Below are 17,808 nucleotides of genomic sequence, written 5' to 3' on the forward strand. Positions count from 1 at the left end.
TCAGCCAGTTTGCCGTGGCATACGGAGCTCCATCGCAGTCTTTAACACTGGTAGCATGCCGCGACAGCGTGGACGTGAACCGTATGTGCAGTTGACGGACTTTGGGCGAGGGCGTATAGTGGGCATGCGGGAGGCCGGGTGGACGTACCGCCGAATTGCTCAACACGTGGGGCGTGAGGTCTCCACAGTACATCGATGTTGTCGCCAGTGGTCGGCGGAAGGTGCACGTGCCCGTCGACCTGGGACCGGACCGCAGCGACGCACGGATGCACGCCAAGACCGTAGGATCCTACGCAGTGCCGTAGGGGACCGCACCGCCACTTCCCAGCAAATTAGGGACACTGTTGCTCCTGGGGTATCGGCGAGGACCATTCGCAACCGTCTCCATGAAGCTGGGCTACGGTCCCGCACACCGTTAGGCCGTCTTCCGCTCACGCCCCAACATCGTGCAGCCCGCCTCCAGTGGTGTCGCGACAGGCGTGAATGGAGGGACGAATGGAGACGTGTCGTCTTCAGCGATGAGAGTCGCTTCTGCCTTGGTGCCAATGATGGTCGTATGCGTGTTTGGCGCCGTGCAGGTGAGCGCCACAATCAGGACTGCATACGAGCGAGGCACACAGGGCCAACACCCGGCATCATGGTGTGGGGAGCGATCTCCTACACTGGCCGTACACCACTGGTGATCGTCGAGGGGACACTGAATAGTGCACGGTACATCCAAACCGTCATCGAACCCATCGTTCTACCATTCCTAGACCGGCAAGGGAACTTGCTGTTCCAACAGGACAATGCACGTCCGCATGTATCCCGTGCCACCCAACGTGCTCTAGAAGGTGTAAGTCAACTACCCTGGCCAGCAAGATTTCCGGATCTGTCCCCCATTGAGCATGTTTGGGACTGGATGAAGCGTCGTCTCACGCGGTCTGCACGTCCAGCACGAACGCTGGTCCAACTGAGGCGCCAGGTGGAAATGGCATGCAAGCCGTTCCACAGGACTACATCCAGCATCTCTACGATCGTCTCCATGGGAGAATAGCAGCCTGCATTGCTGCGAAAGGTGGATATACACTGTACTAGTGCCGACATTGTGCATGCTCTGTCGCCTGTGTCTATGTGCCTGTGGTTCTGTCAGTGTGATCATGTGATGTATCTGACCCCAGGAATGTGTCAATAAAGTTTCCGCTTCCTGGGACAATGAATTCACGGTGTTCTTATTTCAATTTCCAGGAGTGTAAAATACAGGGGATAAGCAAAATAATGTGAGCTCCTGTACTTACTTCGAAATTGTTTATTAATAAGTGGTTGGACCCCTACTTGCCTGTAATACTGCTGCGATTCTTCTTCGAGTATTGGCATATAATGATTGTACAGTCTCCAGTGGCATGTTACGCCATTCCTCATTCAGAAACTCTTTTAACTCCTGTAGTGACGAGGGAGGCGGAAATCTGCTAGAGGGTCTGCGCTCCAATACTGCCCACAAGAGTTCGATTATTTCTTTTTTCTTGATGCAATAATTCACCAACAGCCGTGTGTATTGTAGAAAATTATTTTATTTTATGAACTTATATGTGCTACCAGTTTCGGCATTACATTCATGCCATCTTCAGGCCCCACACGTCATAGTCGTAAAATCGCTATACACAGAATGGGCCATATAACTGGATCCGTGAATCAAATCGTCCTGCAACAGCTCTTGGTGGCCAGGCGACACAGACTGTGTGCCTATGACGAGTGGGGCCTGAAGCTGGCATCAATGTAATGCCGAAACTGGTAGCACATAGAAGTTCATAAAATAAAATAAATTTCTACAATACATACGGCTGTTGGTAAATTATTGCATCAAGAAGTTCATGCCAGCCGTCGTCCCGCGATCCACAATGGATCAACGAAGATTAAGGGTTCGATTATGTTCACGTCTGGGGACTGTGCTGGCCAGGAAAGACAGGGAAGACGCTGCAGTTCAGTTGCACGATCCTCATACCACGATTGTACTGTCTTGGCTGTGTGAATGGGTGCAGTATCGTCCTGAAATATGGCATCATTGTTGGGGAATAACATTTGAGTCACGGGGTGCACTTGATCACGTGAAATGTTCACATAATCATTGGCTGTAACACGGCGTTTGAGAGTAATGATGGGACCAGCAGAATACCATGATATGGATGCCCACACCATCACGCTTCTACCACCATGCAGAACCGTTGGACTCAAGCAATCAGGATTGTAGGCTTCTTTTGGCGTTCTCCAGTCGTAAACCCAGCCCGATGTTGGAAATAACGAAAACGTCGACTCGTCGGACCGTATGACGTTTTTCCACTGATCAGCTGTCCAGGATTTACGCTCCTGACACCATGTTTTACGCTTCTTTGCGTTGGTTTCGTCACTGATGGTTTCGGTATAACAGCCCGTTCATGAATATTCGCTTTATGGAGTTCTCGGCGGACAGTGTCGATAGATACGGGGTCTCGAAGGTGGCTATTGAGCTCTGCAGTTACTTTTGTGTTGTTTTGAGACAATTCGTGTTAAGAGTACGACGATCTGCCATAGTTTTGATATGCGCGCACTATTACGTTTACACGATGATGTCTTTCCATGATTTGTGTAGGCTGTCATGACTGTTGAAACAATTTCTCTTGAAACATTCAATAAGTTGGCTGCCTTGGTTACTACATCGCTCCAGCTAATCACGCCCCCACTGTCTGCTCTCTTTGGAACTCTGTTCGGTCTTTCATTGTACGTCGACGTCGGGCTCTGAATGCGAGTACGAAATGTGCAGTACTCATAAATAACCTGCACTGATGCCTAGTCCGTACTGAACACGCACATTTCAGTGCGACACGTCTTACCTGCGTTGTTGACCGTCAAACACAAGAATCCCATTACTGCCACTGTTCACATTATTTTGCCTATCCCCTGTATGCCGCAACAGGCTAATCCGAATAATATCCCAGGAAATGTTTTTAACTTTTTTCGAATCATAAACACCCGCAAAACATTCCGATCTTTATAAATTGTAGTTGTCGTGAGATCACAATCTCACAGAAATTATTAATCACGTCATAGTCGCCATAGACTCTATTTATTAAAATATTCACTGTTGGAATTCGACACGTGATCATTTTCAAGTGATTACAGGCGCAGAAAGCGCATCAGTAGTCAACACAAATAAAAAGTGCGGGGTCTAGTGAAGCAGGGGATACAATCCGTCGGCTTTGACCAATGACGTCATACATTAGTCATAGTAAAGTCTTCACTCCGAGGCATAGATAATAAAACAGTTCTGTGCTCCGGATAAGCGCTATCATTGTACATTAAAATAATTATTCGTAATGATATTGAGGAAATTTGGAGTATTAGTTTGTTATTGTAGAACAATATTTAGTGTCTTATTTTCATTATAGGAATGGATTTGTCTATTTGTGGGTATGTAATTTTCGTTACTGTCTGTCTACGCGAGCTTCGGTTATTCCTCTATATTTCCGTGTGGTAAGTTCACTTTTCCATTTGCTTCTTTCACTGTATTTCACTATTTTGACATATTTCACTGTTTTATTCCAGCAATATGTGTATTTTCGTGTTGTGAAGTACGTAATAGAAATTTCTCAGCCGCCGATCTTCTTTCGTTTCCCAGCACTAGTATCAGTGACACATTTTCGAATGTGTACGTGCTATATTACAGGCGAAACCCCCGACACAACTAAAATTTGTGTCCCGTCCTTCACTTTGCTTTTACACTGACGATACACGTAACATTTGTATCCCGTCCTTCACTTCGCCTTCACACTGACATTATATATGTCAATTGGCGAGCAAGATAACAAATGTAACGAATGGGATACTATTAGCGTCCAAGGCAACAAGAAAACTGTACCCCATAGTGAAGTACGGGATACAAATTGTATATGTGTCGTCTTCTTGTTTCCGTGTATGAGGTACAGGTTGCAAATGTAACGTACGTCTATTTCCACTTTTTCGTTTCCAGTGTACATATATAGAGGTCAACGGAAGTCTGGTATACATATATTACATACGTAGGTCCTCCTGTCATCAGTAGTACTGATATGTACGTAACAAAAGACTGTTAATAATAGCGGAGACGAAATAAACAACACATCTACAATTTGTATCCCGTTTTCCACTTAGGGTTTGATACATCGTTCGAGTGAAGAACAGGACGGAAATGCTAGTGAAAACGAAGAAATCGACGTACGGTGAACTTGTATCCCGTACTGCACTTAAGCAATACATTTCGAAAGAGTTTCGAGATACAACTGACACACATGTAACGTGATGTATTCTTTGCTAGTAATATATTTAATTCATTTCTTTCCATTGTATTTTGCGGAGAAATACCAAGATACAAACACGCGATATCGTTAACGTGAAAGTATTACTGGCCCTTATATATGTAAAGTACAGTTTTTCTCTCTTGCATTCCTTTGTTTCTGAACATTCTTCTTAGCTCTTTCATCTTTGTAAAACATGCTCTCTGGCCAATTCTGACGTCATTGGTCAAAGCCGACGGGTTGTATCCCCTGCTAAACTAGACCCAAAGTGCGTGTGCCAAGGCTCCTATCAGCGCTTGTTACATAGACCATCTGTATAAAGTATAAAATACTCCTCCACGTTACGAGGACACATTATAGAACAAACAGATAAATGCAGTACTCTTAACTAATTTTACCAGTATGTGGCGGACGGGACAAAAAAATTCAGAACTAAATTCGTGCGGATTGCACATGTTAGTAACGAACAACATACTGGTCAAAACAGGCGAGAATCAACTTCAATGTATTTCCGTCATTTCCAAGGACTACGTTTAAGACACTCACAGACATTATTCAAAATCTTCAGCAGCTAAGAGCTTACTTCTTGTCTACGCTACCAAACTCAAGGCAATGGAAAACAACACTTGTCGCACTTTTCACAATAGTCAAAAATAATATCCATGAATTAGATAACACATAAAAACACTATACTGTCATGAAGATATAACACGGCATAGTCAAGTGTTCTGCCATTACGTAGTTTTGTGGACTGTAAACAAACATAATATAAAAATGTGTGTGTGTGTGTGTGTGTGTGTGTGTGAGAGAGAGAGAGAGAGAGAGAGAGAGAGAGATCGATACTAAAACAATGGTGCGATTTCAGCCAAACTTGGTTCAGATATCCTTTACAGTCCTCCGGCAACAACGGCTGTGGGGGTGAGAACCACCTACCTAACGTAGCTCAGTACATATGACGTCGTAAACAACCAGAAGCGTGGAAAAATGCCGCTTCATGCTTGACGTGTATTTATTACTCATTTACTACTGACCCTATTTCCAACATATTTCCCAGAGAATATCCACATACGCCGCTGAATGCTCCTAATCAAATACGTCACTGTACGTCACATAGAGATATGACGTCACAAGCACTGAGATGCGTGAAAGATTGCGCATTGCGGATGTAGTTTTAATGCATATATTCTTTATCAATGTCACTCGTACAGTCGAGTCAAATTAAGGAAGTCTCTGACGCCAGCGTATCTGATAGCGCAAACGGCTTCAGGCAACAACGTTGCCAGCCTTCCAGCGTTACTGGACCGCGTATACTTGCATCGAAATTATCGTACGCTTTATTAAGGGATCCTCAACAGCTACAATCTACGATATAAAATCCGTTTCTGTGTGCGTGTCCTGGACTTTTTGTTGCGGCTGGCCTATCTAACGGCTTCCAGCGGCTACAAAAAGTTCACTTTCAGTACTTCGCGTAATTGTTGACCAAATTTAAAAATGTAACATGCTGTCATAATCTACTCATTAAGAATATCTTACGTTTAACACAAGTATTACAATTAGAAACTATGTATATGTCTTGAAGAGCTCAAATATTGCAACTTCGTTCATGCATTTCTCGAAAATGATTACATTTACCGACTTCCAATAAACTTCACATATAACTTCAAACCTTTTACGAAACTTTTTGTCACTGGCTGCTCCCACAAAATGATGTAAGGAAAAAAGTTTATCGCTAACTACATTTTCACTGCTCATGTGGTCAGACTTCATCATCTTACATCACATTATACTTATCGATTTCCATGGATCCCTTGGAGAGGAGTCTCTGGGATGTGGAAAGAGTCAAAAGTCTCTCTCTCTCTCTCCCTCTTTTTTTTTTTACTCAGATAGATAGTTATGAGCTATAATCCTTGTTTGTGAAGATATTCATCGGTGGAGTAGGAGGAGCTGGCCAACAGGAAAAAGAACTTCACTCCGAAACCGATCTTTATCACTTACAAGACCTTTGATATGCTCTGGTAAGTTATTGAATATATGAGTACCCATGTATTTGACTCCTTTTTGTACTAATGTTAAGCTTTTACAGTCCTTATACAGATTTTTTTGGTTCTGGTATTATAATCATGTTTTGCACTATTTTGTGTAAAAAGAGATATGCTGGAAATGACAAAGGACATCAATGAGTATATGTACTGAGAAGTAGTACTCAGAATACCAAGTTTCTTAAAGAGGTCTCTGCATAATGATCTAGGACTTGACACCAGATATAATTCTAATGACTCGTTTCTGAATTTTGAAAATGTTCTCTTTGTGAGAGGAGTTTCCCTAAAAGATGATTCCATAACTCATTAGTGAATGGAAGTAGGCCATTTAACTAACTTCATTTTTAAATCACCTATTTCTGCTATCATGCATACTGCAAACGTAGCTGAACTAAGGTGTTTCATTAAGTCTAGAGTGTGAGTTTTCCAATTTATATTGTGGTCAATTTGTAGCCCTAAAAATCTGACACTGTCTACAGCTTTAATTTCATTGTTTGAATACATTACACTTACTGGGTCAGATATTCTTTGTGAGGTACTAAACTGTGTGTACTGGGTCTTGTCAAAATTCAGTGACAGTCCATCTGCTGTGAACCACCCATTGATACTTACAAATATTTCATTAGCTGATTGCTCATTGAGATCATGGGTACTGTTTTTTTTTATACCAATACTTGTATCATCTGCAAATAAGACAAAATTTGCATTTTGTGAGATTGCATTGGAAGGTCATTAATATATAATAGGAACAACAAGGGTCCGCAGCTCGTAGTCGTGTGGTAGCGTTCTCGCTTCCCACGCCCAGGTTCCCGTGTTCGATTCCCGGCGGGGTCAGGGATTTTCTCTGCCTCGTGATGACTGGGTGTTGTGTGATGTCCTTAGGTTAGTTAGGTTTAAGTAGTTCTAAGATCTAGGGGACTGATGACCATCGCTGTTAAGTCCCATGGTGCTCAGAGCCATTTTAACCATTTGAGCCATTTTGAACAACAAGGGACCTAAAATAGAGCCCTGGGGTACCCCTTGTCTGATGGTTTCATATTTTGAATGACTATTGTTATGTGGTAAGCCTGATACAGACACACACTGTTTTCTATTAAAAAGATAGGATGAGAACCATGATCCTGCTACTCCTGTTATCCCATAATATCTTAACTTTTGTATAAGGATATCATGCTTAACACAATCAGAAGCTTTAGCCAGATCACAGAATATTCCTAGTGGTAATAACTTTTGATTTATTGATTCTAATATATCATCTGTAAAAGTGAATATAGCTTGATCAGTTGACAATCCTTTCCGAAATCCAATCTGATTGCGAATGAGAATATTTTTCTCTGCTACTAAGTGTTTATAAAGTCTACTGTACATAACCCTTTCAAACACTTTTGAAAATATTACCAATAATGAAATGGGACAGAAGTTTTCCACTGATGATTTGTCTCCTTTTTTGTGTAACGGTTTGACAATAGCATATTTAAGCCTATCTGAAAAAGTACCACTGTGGAGGGATTCATTATATAAGTAACTCAGTATGTCACAAAGTTCTGAGGAGCAACATTTAATTATGGTAGAGCTGATTTCATCATAACCACTGGAACACCTGTTTTTAAGAGAGCTGATAATATTAGAATTCTCTTTGGGTGAGGTAGGATATAGTTGAATTTTGTCAAACGTCAGCGGAAATGCATTTTTTAAATATTTTAAGCTGTCTTCTGAGGAACTATGCAAACCTAATTTGTCTGCTACTGAAAGGAAAAAGTTGTTGGAAGTGTCTGTAATTTTGGAGGTATCTCTAATCAGCTCATTATTTATCTTTAACATAATTTTCTCATTTGCCTGATTAGTTTTTCCTGTTTCACTTTTTACTATGTTCCATATAGTTTTAATCTTGTTATTAGAGACATTTATTTTTTCCTGAAAAAATGCATTTTGAGGTTCTGACTACTTTGTTTAGAATTTTACAATACAATTTGCAGTGTGATTTAGCTCTGTAGTCATCGTTTTGCCTTGACATTAAGTACAATCTTCTTTTTGTTGTGTGAGATACATTTATTCCATTTGTAATCCAAGGTTTTGAAACATTTAATCTATTTGCTTTGATTACTTTCTTAGGGTAGCACTTTTCAATTTGACCTATGACCATATTGAGGTGCACTTTATCCCAGGTAAATTGTATACATCTTTCCAGTCTGCAATCCTCATACAGTTTTTTATACCTTCAATTCCTGTTTCATTTATTATTCGTATAGTTTCCCACATCCTGTTATTAGTTGAATCAGACCCCACTACATTAAATGTAAGCAACTGGGCATCATGATCTGAAAGGCCATTAAATACTGGATTTATACTATGATTTGCTAGTGTGGTAGTATGTATGAAAATGTTATTAATAACAGTGCTGCTGGTACCCATAACATTGGTTGGGAACTGCACTAAGGGAATGAGATTATAAGAAGTGGTAAGAGACTCTAGTATGGACCTTAAGTGACTATCCTCCAGAAAATTTAAATTAAAATCTCCATTTAGTATGAGTTGATTATTTTTAGAAGTTAAGAAATTTAATACTGCATCAAGCTGTTTAGTGAATAGCTGGAAATTACCAATTGGAGTCCTGTATATTGTGACTATAATCATTTTTCTTTTGTGTGTTTCTAATTGTGCGGCACAGGCTTCAAAATGGTGATCACTACAGTATTTAAGAATGTCAATGTTTTTATAATTGTGCCCCTTTCTAATGTAAGTGGCAACTCCTCCTTTCTCTATCTCTTCTCTACAATACTTTGAAGCTAAGGTATACCCTTTCATATTGAGCATTTCAATTTCACTACCTAAATGATGCTTAGTAATACAAATAATATCAACAGGGTTTGTAGACTGCAGCTCATCTAAACAGATCTGAAATTCATTAATTTTATTTTTTAAACCTCTGATATTTTGATGCAGTAAATTTACTGTTACTTTTTTGTCTTATCATTATGCTTAACATTTTCAGGTACATCTTGTTTCAATATTGAATGTGTAGATAATAAGCTTAACCTAAAAAAGAACTACTTCCATGAGTTGCAGTGTCCCCACTTAAAGAATTTGCAATCAGCCCAGCCAGTACATCATTCCCTATTCTATTAAGATGCAGGCCATGGAAAGTAAAGCCCCATCTACCAATAGTGTCAGCAGGAATCCAACCAATCCCTGACCCAGTACCAGCCCGAAGCAGTCGATCCAACTCCACATTGACCCTCTTCAAAGAGCTGTTCAACTGGGATCGATCGTACCGCTTGAAAACAGGCACGAACTCAACATTAGTATGGTTCGTTGCTGATGCTATTTTTACCAGTACTGTAGCCCTGGTCTTTATCGATACTGTTCCCTGCTCCACCAACTATTACAACACACTTTTCAGACAGTATCCACATACATCACTGAATGCACCTGCAACGTATCACTGCATGGCAAATAGTTCAAGAAATAATTAAATGCGTCAAAAAGGCGATTCTGCTTAAAATCGAGCGCAAATTACCTATCCGATAACCATCCAGTTTTTCATTATGAAAGCATTTAGCGGCTTCCAACAAACTGTAACCATTATTTCAATCCTTTTCTAAACTTTTTCTCACTTACAAGCTCATCGTCAAGAATAATATGTCTGCATGAAATCCCTACATTTGCGGTAAAAGTCTTTCACGGCATCCCCTTCATTATGCATTTATTGGTTTCTGAACTGCCTTCAGAACTTCAGAACTCGTAACTACATTTATCTGTCAGGAAGCAATTTTGACCTGTTGTTGGGGGCAGTGTCGATCAGTTTATTGTTTACTATCGGTCAATGTAGCAAAGCAATATTTGCTTGTACCCTTCTACCATCTTTTCACGTAAGTCAGTAATAAAAGCTTTACCACTAGGGAAATACTTATTTAACTCTGTGAATTTCGGTAAAATATAGGCAAAAAATAAATAAAATACTTTTAAAAATTGTCATTGAGGGATGGTGAATTTCTTCTTCCGCAACCAGCCTCTTCTATAGGTATTTAGACTGAAAGTAGAGACTCAAAGCATTCAACTATTCTAAAATTCTGACTACAATGGCCCGCAAAGGTAGCAATGTTAGGTGTGATGGATGCAACAATTTATGATTTTTGATATCTAAACACTTCTGCCTGTCTCCTAGCACTAGCTTTAAAGTGGTAATCAATGTTCCTAGCTAGATCTTCACAACGTCTGGGAAGACATTTACAAGCTTCACTGCCGCATATGTGAAGCGAGTAACATGTACGTTTGAGAATAATTAGTCCAGGACGTCTTTCAGTTGACTGAGTAGCAAAAGAGCTTCTTAACCCCATCACAGAATTACAACCATCAGAATTAAATACTATAATATTGTTCTCAGAAACGTTGTACTCAGAAAATGAAAGCATTAGGTAAGAATAAAGGTTTTTACTTGTTACACCTTCGTCTGATTTATCACATTCACCCTGCTTAAAAAAATCCAGATAAATTCCAAAATTTGCTTTCAGTTTTATTTGCGTCTTTATCAAAATATGTAATCACGGCACACGACGTTTTCGCATATTATACGTCTGTTGACTGGTCAGTAAGAACAGTGAATTTTTGTATGTCTCATTTTTTCTGCAAGTTCGTTCTTATGGCTCTGTCTTATCACGTTCTGTACGACCTGATAACATTTAGTGCGGTGATTTTAGGATAAGGAAAGCAACCCTCAAGGTAATCCACGACACAGGACGAAGGGTAGTAGCGAGCGAGGCTGTGCAGTGATTAACACATTGATAATTTAAAGACGCATCAGTTGTAGCTGATTTCAAAAATGTATTCAAAATTGCCTGGCTTTTAGATGACATCAAAACCATTTTTTTGACATTATTTTCACTTTTAGAATGTATTTAATCACATCCCACTTCAGGCACAAAAGTTAAGTTACAGATTCTACATCTAAACCTTTCAGAGTTCGATTCAGCGCCGGCCGGAGTGGCCGTGCGATTCTAGGCACTACAGTCTGGAGCCTAGCGACCGCTACGGTCGCGGGTTCGAATCCTGCCTCGGACATGGATGTGTGTGATGTCCTTAGGTGAGTTAAGTTTAATTAGTTCTAAGTTCTACGCGACTGATGACCTCAGAAGTTAAGTTGCATAGTGCTCAGAGCCATTTTTTTCGATTCAGCAGCGCCCAAACAACCTTTAAATTCAGGATTAGTTTCCCAGATTTTTCTGTATTTTTGTTTTCACCTCTTACATTTAAACGCACCCGCAGCAGATTTCTTGGGAGTTCTAGGACCACTATCACTGTCTTCTGTTTCCATTGACATAATTTTTCACTGCTTAACACCTTGTAAAACGTTCGCGGTCCTCGTCTGAGCCAGTAAGTTAACAGTAATCGTTTTCATTTATGTATGAGCACCGCGAAGGATGCAAAGCAGTCAATACGGCGAATTCCTCAGGGGACTCATCTCGAGAAGTAACCTAAGCTGCAGCGTAATGAAACTGGGAAATCCCACGACTGGACAGACTGGCATGTAGGCTGCTCAAAATCGTGCTTGTGAAATAAACTGTCAGAAATTAAATAAACCATAAAATAATAAAAAAGATGAACTCTTAACAGTAACAAGCGTTTCAAAAGATGGTACTAAAGATGTGTGATCCGAAGTGTCGATCGTTATGTTCGTACGCCATCTTAAGTGACTATACACGTACGATCAACGAGTTAAAATTTCATAGAGTGGCTGAGATACTAGTTACAGCGCTCCTAGCGGCAACCAACGCTAACTCGGCCGCCATGTTCTCCTTAGTCAAAACATTAGGAAAGCGTTACTGTTGTTTGTGTTGGAAGTGTGTCAGATGTTGTGATATTACCGCAATATTTAACTTTTCTAGTTGACTTTTTTGTTACAAAATATGAAGTCAACAAGCCTGCAGTGTGTTCAGCCTTCAACTGCACAAATCGCAGCGATAAAACAACAAATATTTCTTATTATAAGTAAGTATATTAGTACCGAAATAAGACACACGTTTTTTAATGTTTATTAAAGAGTCATTTGCATTGGAACTGTAATTATGCTTAAGACTAATGCAGGAAGTAATTTATTTATCATTGATTACAGATTTCCTTTAAAAGATAAGAAAATTACAAAAAGATGGGTTATAAATATGAAGCGAGAAAACTGGTTTCCTACTACAGCCAGTTACCTCTGTTCAGCTCATTTTGAAGAGAAATATATGTACCACACAAATGTCCAGAGGCGCCTTTTGTCAAAACCAGTACCTACTATCTTTAACTTTCCACCACATTTACAAAAGCAAGATAAAGTATTACGACCACAACCCAGAAAGCGATCTTTCGACAATTTGGAAGATAGTGCTATTACAGTGACATCATTAGCACAAAGTAAGTCAATAATTTAATTTTACTCCGTGTTCTTATTACTTTGAATTACATACTTTCTATTATAATCTTATGGTGTAACTCTGTTATAAACTTATGATGTAACTACATTCTTTCAGTGCCTGTCGGACCCACATCTGTCTACCAAGCCCTAAGAAGTTGAAAACACAATATAACAGAGTACAAGCAGAGAATGTGCGACTAAAGAAGCGGATAAAGCAAATGAAGCAACTTAGTGTACGACACCAAAGAAGAATAGTGCAGTTACAGACTTTAGTTGCTGGTTTGAGAAGAAGGCTATGTAGTTCAGTTTCTGATATGTTAAACAGTGAACATGTAGTTGGTTTGTTGAAGGAGCTATTGGAACTTCAGTGCAGTGCTAAAGTATGCCATTATTCTCAGCAAATAAGAAAATTTGCCCTGACCCTACACTTTTATTCTGCCAAGGCATACAGCTACTTACGAAAATTTGTGAAATTACCCCACCCAAGAACGCTTCGACTTTGTTATTGAATTACTATGCTTGTGTTAACTACTTGTAACACATATTTTAAATAAATTCTCGTTCACAGTGTACTGGTTTTTGAGGCTTTGACTGTTTACTTTGAAATAGCGCCCGTTACTGTTTCTAATAGTTAACCACAGCATGTTTAGAAGTTTCACCGTAATATTCTGGTGGTAACTGCTCTAATTGCATTAATTTATGGGCAACAAGTAACGTTATAGTGGATGGACAGACTTATTTGAGTTGTCTTGTAGTGTTATCTACATCGAAAAGTTTAGCCATATTTCGACAAAAATATCCCTTTTTGCTGTCAGTGTGCATTGAAATCACTGCTGTCTATTGCTTGTTTTAGAAAAAATAAAGCTAGTATGGGCTATTTCAAGTAAGTCAAACGCAGTTACAAGGGGGCGGGACACAGCAGACGAATGCCTTGACTAAAGAAAACATGGCGGCCAAAACTTCAATTTGCTTCAAACATGGCGGACCTATAGCCACTCTATGAAATTTTAACTCGTTGCGTATGATGCAGATCGTACAGTTGGCAACGCTGGCAGGCGAAAACAGTAGTTGTCTACAGAGCTACGCCACCAACGAGTTAAAATTTTAACTCGTTGTACGCCACAGAGACGTCTAAGATAGAGAGCCTGTATAGGGAGAGAGGGGCCAACCGGACGATACGGCGGCCATTTTTCTGCCAAACTGCGGGCGGGACTTTTGAATGGCCAGTAATGGAGTACACACTCACCGAATCAAAAGCACAAGACAATATGGCGAAATCATTCGTTAAATGCCTTTCTTTACAGCTATAAAATACTCATAGTAGCCTACTGCGTGCAGCACAGGAAAATTTGATACAGTGGCTGTAAAAATTATTCGTAACTTTCATTTATCTCCTTTAAAGTTCGTTTACTAGACATACTGCAATGAAAGTAACGTAAATAAAAAATATAGTGTATAGCATTTGTTTTGTATCGGAAGTGCATAACGCTAAAGATTTAACGTAGCTGTATTACGTCAGACGAATGAAAGTCGTAAGCAGTTGTTTACCTGTGACATGCAAAACGTGTGAGACGTATTTGTAATTCTTGTCACGTCTTCAAACTTTTTACATGTCACAAGTGAACAATTTTATATACACTCCTGGAAATTGAAATAAGAACACCGTGAATTCATTGTCCCAGGAAGGGGAAACTTTATTGACACATTCCTGGGGTCAGATACATCACATGATCACACTGACAGAACCACAGGCACATAGACACAGGCAACAGAGCATGCACAATGTCGGCACTAGTACAGTGTATATCCACCTTTCGCAGCAATGCAGGCTGCTATTCTCCCATGGAGACGATCGTAGAGATGCTGGATGTAGTCCTGTGGAACGGCTTGCATGCCATTTCCACCTGGCGCCTCAGTTGGACCAGCGTTCGTGCTGGACGTGCAGACCGCGTGAGACGACGCTTCATCCAGTCCCAAACATGCCCAATGGAGGACAGATCCGGAGATCTTGCTGGCCAGGGTAGTTGACGTACACCTTCTAGAGCACGTTGGGTGGCACGGGATACATGCGGACGTGCATTGTCCTGTTGGAACAGCAAGTTCCCTTGCCGGTCTAGGATTGGTAGAACGATGGGTTCGATGACGGTTTGGATGTACCGTGCACTATTCAGTGTCCCCTCGACGATCACCAGTGGTGTACGGCCAGTGTAGGAGATCGCTCCCCACACCATGATGCCGGGTGTTGGCCCTGTGTGCCTCGGTCGTATGCAGTCCTGATTGTGGCGCTCACCTGCACGGCGCCAAACACGCATACGACCATCATTGGCACCAAGGCAGAAGCGACTCTCATCGCTGAAGACGACACGTCTCCATTCGTCCCTCCATTCACGCCTGTCGCGACACCACTGGAGGCGGGCTGCACGATGTTGGGGCGTGAGCGGAAGACGGCCTAACGGTGTGCGGGACCGTAGCCCAGCTTCATGGAGACGGTTGCGAATGGTCCTCGCCGATACCCCAGGAGCAACAGTGTCCCTAATTTGCTGGGAAGTGGCGGTGCGGTCCCCTATGGCACTGCGTAGTATTCTACGGTCTTGGCGTGCGTCCGTGCGTCGCTGCGGTCCGGTCCCAGGTCGACGGGCACGTGCACCTTCCGCCGACCACTGGCGACAACGTCGATGTACTGTGGAGACCTCTCGCCCCACGTGTTGAGCAATTCGGCGGTACGTCCACCCGGCCTCCCGCATGCCCACTATACGCCCTCGCTCAAAGTCCGTCAACTGCACATACGGTTCACGTCCACGCTGTCGCGGCATGCTACCAGTGTTAAAGACTGCGATGGAGCTCCGTATGCCACGGCAAACTGGCTGACACTGACGGCGGCGGTGCACAAATGCTGCGCAGCTAGCGCCATTCGACGGCCAACACCGCGGTTCCTGGTGTGTCCGCTGTGCCGTGCGTGTGATCATTGCTTGTACAGCCCTCTCGCAGTGTCCGGAGCAAGTATGGTGGGTCTGACACACCGATGTCAATGTGTTCTTTTTTCCATTTCCAGGAGTGTATATATATATATATATATATATATATATATATATATACACACACTGAATACCTCTCGTAGATAACAAACGAAAAAGATTACAAAAATCAGGCAATGTTAAATGTAAGCTACTGTAATAACGACCAAATATAACAAGAAAACTACCGTATCCCTTCTACCCCACATTAAGTAGGCCTATTAAAAACTGTCTTCAAGAGTACCTACAATTATTTACTACGAATAATGTTTTAGCAACCATGACAACTGCGAAAACGTGCTTACAACTTGCCTGCGTCAACAGTCAGGCAATAATACTGAAACCAAAATAATGCCTAGTGTTCTGATTCGGAACGAAATAAAGTTTGACGCTATAAAGTCGAATGAGCACGGCACAACGATTACAGGAACTTTCCGTTTCCAGCAAGGACTGTCGGATATTGGCTGCAGAAAAGCTTGTGATGCTACCAGTATGCGCGAACTGTTACAGAAATAAGAGCTTAAAAATTGGAACAACCAAATGCAGCACAACCTGGCATCGTTTACGAACGTCTGCAGAACGAATTACAGATGTCAAAAACAATACTGTACAATTACTAACGTGTTTACTTCAAACACGTAGGCCTACCGACTTCATTACAAAACGTTTCATTATTTTAACTCGTATTTAAGATCGCAAACGCTAATTACGTACTAAAAACGATATACAACTAAATCGAACATGCATGCACACGCATAACAAGTCTCTCAGTAATTCAAATACCTTTAATCGTTTCCAAAAGTTCTCTGAACTTCAATTCAACTCAAAAGCACGGCGAACATAGGAAGCGCGCGAGACGTTTGGCGCCATTTTTCTGCCAAAGCTAATCAACCTATCACGGGCAACTTCACCTATGGCCACTCTCTCTGTATACAGGCTCTCTAGTCTAAGAAATCGCGTTGCACCCAGCGAACAGTAACTGTCCGGTATCGTGTTCCTTAATCTGGATACCGCACTTATACATTTGTACATTATGCTTATTTCTTTGTATGACTGCTTCGAAAATCAATGGTGCTTTCTAGAATACATGGAAATGATGAGCGGTTGCATGAGCTCTTTTGCATGTCGCCTCTCATATTCATCAATATTATTAATGTTCCATGTCATTGCACGGTGGTAGCGAACCGAATAAGGTTATTCTAATGAGAGTATTTGTACTGAGAGCTCAAAATACTTTTCACTAGATTCCTATGCATGTTGGGTTACTTCCCTGGATGGCCTGTGCGAGGCAGGGATGCCGGCCGCGATGGCCGAGCGTTTCTAGGCGCTTCAGTCGGGAACCACGCGACTGCTACGGTCGCAGGTTTGAATCCTGCCTCGGGCATGGATGTGTGTGACGTCCTTAAGTTAGTTAGGTTTAAGTAGTTCTAAGTTCTGGGGGACTGATGACCTCAGCAGTTAAGTCCCATACTGCTCAGAGCCATTTGAACCAATGGCGGAGCTGACATTTGTACTCAGGTAGCAGAAGCAACGAAAAAAGCACGCTAAATTTAAAAGAACGCAAAATCCCCAAGATTGGCAAAGTTTTGCAGAAGTTCGAACTATAGCGCGCACTTATATGCGAGATGCTTTTAATAATTTCCACAACGACGTAGTGACTCGGAATATGGCAGAAAACCCAAATAGATTCTGGTCATACATGAAGCACACTAGTGGCAAGACACAATCAATACCTTCACTGCGCGATAACAAAGGTGAAGTCGCTGATGGTGGTGGTGGTGGTGGTTAGTGTTTAACGTCCCGTCGACAACGAGGTCATTAGAGACAGAGCGCAAGCTCGGGTTAGGGAAGGATTGGGAAGGAAATCGGCCGTGCCCTTTCAAAGGAACCATCCCGGTATTTGCCTGAAACGATTTAGGGAAATCACGGAAAACCTAAATGAGGATGGCTGGAGACGGGATTGAACCGTCGTCCTCCCGAATGCGAGTCCAGTGTGCTAACCACTGCGCCACCTCGCTCGGTAAGTCGCTGATGACAGTGCCACTAAAGAAGAGTTATTAACACGATTTTCCGAA

The sequence above is a fragment of the Schistocerca americana genome, chromosome 5, assembly GCF_021461395.2.
Source record: "Schistocerca americana isolate TAMUIC-IGC-003095 chromosome 5, iqSchAmer2.1, whole genome shotgun sequence".
Lineage (NCBI taxonomy): Eukaryota > Metazoa > Arthropoda > Insecta > Orthoptera > Acrididae > Schistocerca > Schistocerca americana.